The following is a 5,496-nucleotide window of genomic DNA, read 5'->3' on the forward strand; positions in this document are numbered from 1 at the left end:
TTTTTCTTAGTTTTCACATAAGGTCCGGGGTCAGGACAAAAGACAGATTTTTGACAAATTTCAAAATCTGTCAGATATTGTCCAAATCATTTTTTATTTAATTTCTAGACATGTGAAATGCATGAACTAGGGCAAGAAAGTGAAAAAAAATTGGTCTGATTTTTTTTAGTACTTTTCAGTTTTTCTTAGTTTTCACATAAGGTCCGGGGTCAGGACAAAAGACAGATTTTTGACAAATTTCAAAATATGTCAGATATTGTCCAAATTATTTTTTATTTCACGTCTAGACATGTGAAATGCATGAACTAGTGCAAAAAAGTGTAACACAATTGGTTTGATTTTTTTTAGTACTTTTCAGTTTTTCTTAGTTTTCACATAAGGTCCGGGGTCAGGACAAAAGACAGATTTTTGACAAATTTCAAAATCTGTCAGATATTGTCCAAATCATTTTTTATTTCACTTCTAGACATGTGAAATGCATGAACTAGGGCAAAAAAGTGTGAAAAAATTGGTTTGATTTTTTTTAGTACCTTGCAGTTTTTCTTAGTTTTCACATAAGGTCCGGGGTCAGGACTAAAGACAGATTTTTGACAAATTTCAAAATATGTCAGATATTGCCAAAATCATTTTTTATTTCACTTATAGACATGTGAAATGTATGAACTAGGGCAAAAAAGTGTAAAAAAATTGGTTTGATTTTTTTTTAGTACCTTGCAGTTTTTCTTAGTTTTCACATAAGGTCCGGGGTCAGGACAAAAGACAGATTTTTGACAAATTTCAAAATATGTCAGATATTGTCCAAATCATTTTTTATTTCACTTATAGACATGTGAAATGTATGAACTAGGGCAAAAAAGTGTAAAAAAATTGGTTTGATTTTTTTTTAGTACCTTGCAGTTTTTCTTAGTTTTCACATAAGGTCCGGGGTCAGGACAAAAGACAGATTTTTGACAAATTTCAAAATCTGTCAGATATTGTCCAAATCATTTTTTATTTAATTTCTAGACATGTGAAATGCATGAACTAGGGCAAGAAAGTGAAAAAAAATTGGTCTGATTTTTTTTAGTACTTTTCAGTTTTTCTTAGTTTTCACATAAGGTCCGGGGTCAGGACAAAAGACAGATTTTTGACAAATTTCAAAATATGTCAGATATTGTCCAAATTATTTTTTATTTCACGTCTAGACATGTGAAATGCATGAACTAGTGCAAAAAAGTGTAACACAATTGGTTTGATTTTTTTTAGTACTTTTCAGTTTTTCTTAGTTTTCACATAAGGTCCGGGGTCAGGACAAAAGACAGATTTTTGACAAATTTCAAAATCTGTCAGATATTGTCCAAATCATTTTTTATTTCACTTCTAGACATGTGAAATGCATGAACTAGGGCAAAAAAGTGTGAAAAAATTGGTTTGATTTTTTTTAGTACCTTGCAGTTTTTCTTAGTTTTCACATAAGGTCCGGGGTCAGGACTAAAGACAGATTTTTGACAAATTTCAAAATATGTCAGATATTGCCAAAATCATTTTTTATTTCACTTATAGACATGTGAAATGTATGAACTAGGGCAAAAAAGTGTAAAAAAATTGGTTTGATTTTTTTTTAGTACCTTGCAGTTTTTCTTAGTTTTCACATAAGGTCCGGGGTCAGGACAAAAGACAGATTTTTGACAAATTTCAAAATATGTCAGATATTGTCCAAATCATTTTTTATTTCACTTATAGACATGTGAAATGTATGAACTAGGGCAAAAAAGTGTAAAAAAATTGGTTTGATTTTTTTTTAGTACCTTGCAGTTTTTCTTAGTTTTCACATAAGGTCCGGGGTCAGGACAAAAGACAGATTTTTGACAAATTTCAAAATATGCCAGATATTGTCCAAATTATTTTTTATTTCACTTCTAGACATGTGAAATGCATGAACTAGTGCAAAAAAGTGTAAAAAAATTGGTTTGATTTTTTTTTAGTACCTTGCAGTTTTTCTTAGTTTTCACATAAGGTCCGGGGTCAGGACAAAAGACAGATTTTTGACAAATTTCAAAATATGCCAGATATTGTCCAAATTATTTTTTATTTCACTTCTAGACATGTGAAATGCATGAACTAGTGCAAAAAAGTGTAACAAAATTGGTTTGATTTTTTTTTAGTACTTTTCAGTTTTTCTTAGTTTTCACATAAGGTCCGGGGTCAGGACAAAAGACAGATTTTTGACAAATTTCAAAATCTGTCAGATATTGTCCAAATCATTTTTTATTTCACTTCTAGACATGTGAAATGCATGAACTAGGGCAAAAAAGTGTGAAAAAATTGGTTTGATTTTTTTTAGTACCTTGCAGTTTTTCTTAGTTTTCACATAAGGTCCGGGGTCAGGACAAAAGACAGATTTTTGACAAATTTCAAAATATATCAGATATTGTCCAAATCATTTTTTATTTCACTTATAGACATGTGAAATGTATGAACTAGGGCAAAAAAGTGTAAAAAAATTGGTTTGATTTTTTTTAGTACCTTGCAGTTTTTCTTAGTTTTCACATAAGGTCCGGGGTCAGGACAAAAGACAGATTTTTGACAAATTTCAAAATATGTCAGATATTGTCCAAATCATTTTTTATTTCACTTCTAGACATGTGAAATGCATGAACTAGTGCAAAAAAGTGTAACAAAATTGATTTGATTTTTTTTTAGTACTTTTCAGTTTTTCTTAGTTTTCACATAAGGTCCGGGGTCAGGACAAAAGACAGATTTTTGACAAATTTCAAAATATGTCAGATATTGTCCAAATTATTTTTTATTTCACTTCTAGACATGTGAAATGCATGAACTAGTGCAAAAAAGTGTAAAAAAATTGGTTTGATTTTTTTTTTAGTACTTTTCAGTTTTTCTTAGTTTTCACATAAGGTCCGGGGTCAGGACAAAAGACAGATTTTTGACAAATTTCAAAATCTGTCAGATATTGTCCAAATCATTTTTTATTTAATTTCTAGACATGTGAAATGCATGAACTAGGGCAAGAAAGTGAAAAAAAATTGGTCTGATTTTTTTTAGTACTTTTCAGTTTTTCTTAGTTTTCACATAAGGTCCGGGGTCAGGACAAAAGACAGATTTTTGACAAATTTCAAAATATGTCAGATATTGTCCAAATTATTTTTTATTTCACGTCTAGACATGTGAAATGCATGAACTAGTGCAAAAAAGTGTAACACAATTGGTTTGATTTTTTTTTAGTACTTTTCAGTTTTTCTTAGTTTTCACATAAGGTCCGGGGTCAGGACAAAAGACAGATTTTTGACAAATTTCAAAATCTGTCAGATATTGTCCAAATCATTTTTTATTTAACTTCTAGACATGTGAAATGCATGAACTAGGGCAAAAAAGTGTGAAAAAATTGGTTTGATTTTTTTTAGTACCTTGCAGTTTTTCTTAGTTTTCACATAAGGTCCGGGGTCAGGACAAAAGACAGATTTTTGACAAATTTCAAAATATGCCAGATATTGTCCAAATTATTTTTTATTTCACTTCTAGACATGTGAAATGCATGAACTAGGGCAAAAAAGTGTGAAAAAATTGGTTTGATTTTTTTTAGTACCTTGCAGTTTTTCTTAGTTTTCACATAAGGTCCGGGGTCAGGACAAAAGACAGATTTTTGACAAATTTCAAAATATGTCAGATATTGTCCAAATCATTTTTTATTTCACTTATAGACATGTGAAATGTATGAACTAGGGCAAAAAAGTGTAAAAAAATTGGTTTGATTTTTTTTTAGTACCTTGCAGTTTTTCTTAGTTTTCACATAAGGTCCGGGGTCAGGACAAAAGACAGATTTTTGACAAATTTCAAAATATGTCAGATATTGTCCAAATTATTTTTTATTTCACGTCTAGACATGTGAAATGCATGAACTAGTGCAAAAAAGTGTAACAAAATTGATTTGATTTTTTTTTAGTACTTTTCAGTTTTTCTTAGTTTTCACATAAGGTCCGGGGTCAGGACAAAAGACAGATTTTTGACAAATTTCAAAATATGTCAGATATTGTCCAAATTATTTTTTATTTCACTTCTAGACATGTGAAATGCATGAACTAGTGCAAAAAAGTGTAACAAAATTGATTTGATTTTTTTTTAGTACTTTTCAGTTTTTCTTAGTTTTCACATAAGGTCCGGGGTCAGGACAAAAGACAGATTTTTGACAAATTTCAAAATCTGTCAGATATTGTCCAAATCATTTTTTATTTAATTTCTAGACATGTGAAATGCATGAACTAGGGCAAGAAAGTGAAAAAAAATTGGTCTGATTTTTTTTAGTACTTTTCAGTTTTTCTTAGTTTTCACATAAGGTCCGGGGTCAGGACAAAAGACAGATTTTTGACAAATTTCAAAATATGTCAGATATTGTCCAAATTATTTTTTATTTCACGTCTAGACATGTGAAATGCATGAACTAGTGCAAAAAAGTGTAACACAATTGGTTTGATTTTTTTTAGTACTTTTCAGTTTTTCTTAGTTTTCACATAAGGTCCGGGGTCAGGACAAAAGACAGATTTTTGACAAATTTCAAAATCTGTCAGATATTGTCCAAATCATTTTTTATTTCACTTCTAGACATGTGAAATGCATGAACTAGGGCAAAAAAGTGTGAAAAAATTGGTTTGATTTTTTTTAGTACCTTGCAGTTTTTCTTAGTTTTCACATAAGGTCCGGGGTCAGGACTAAAGACAGATTTTTGACAAATTTCAAAATATGTCAGATATTGCCAAAATCATTTTTTATTTCACTTATAGACATGTGAAATGTATGAACTAGGGCAAAAAAGTGTAAAAAAATTGGTTTGATTTTTTTTTAGTACCTTGCAGTTTTTCTTAGTTTTCACATAAGGTCCGGGGTCAGGACAAAAGACAGATTTTTGACAAATTTCAAAATATGTCAGATATTGTCCAAATCATTTTTTATTTCACTTATAGACATGTGAAATGTATGAACTAGGGCAAAAAAGTGTAAAAAAATTGGTTTGATTTTTTTTTAGTACCTTGCAGTTTTTCTTAGTTTTCACATAAGGTCCGGGGTCAGGACAAAAGACAGATTTTTGACAAATTTCAAAATCTGTCAGATATTGTCCAAATCATTTTTTATTTAATTTCTAGACATGTGAAATGCATGAACTAGGGCAAGAAAGTGAAAAAAAATTGGTCTGATTTTTTTTAGTACTTTTCAGTTTTTCTTAGTTTTCACATAAGGTCCGGGGTCAGGACAAAAGACAGATTTTTGACAAATTTCAAAATATGTCAGATATTGTCCAAATTATTTTTTATTTCACGTCTAGACATGTGAAATGCATGAACTAGTGCAAAAAAGTGTAACACAATTGGTTTGATTTTTTTTAGTACTTTTCAGTTTTTCTTAGTTTTCACATAAGGTCCGGGGTCAGGACAAAAGACAGATTTTTGACAAATTTCAAAATCTGTCAGATATTGTCCAAATCATTTTTTATTTCACTTCTAGACA

Source organism: Alosa pseudoharengus, unplaced genomic scaffold (genome assembly GCF_046254945.1).
Source record: "Alosa pseudoharengus isolate Yale_2024_CS ecotype anadromous, Long Island Sound unplaced genomic scaffold, YU_APseudo_1.1 YU_APseudo_1.1_scf_38, whole genome shotgun sequence".
Classification (NCBI taxonomy): domain Eukaryota; kingdom Metazoa; phylum Chordata; class Actinopteri; order Clupeiformes; family Clupeidae; genus Alosa; species Alosa pseudoharengus.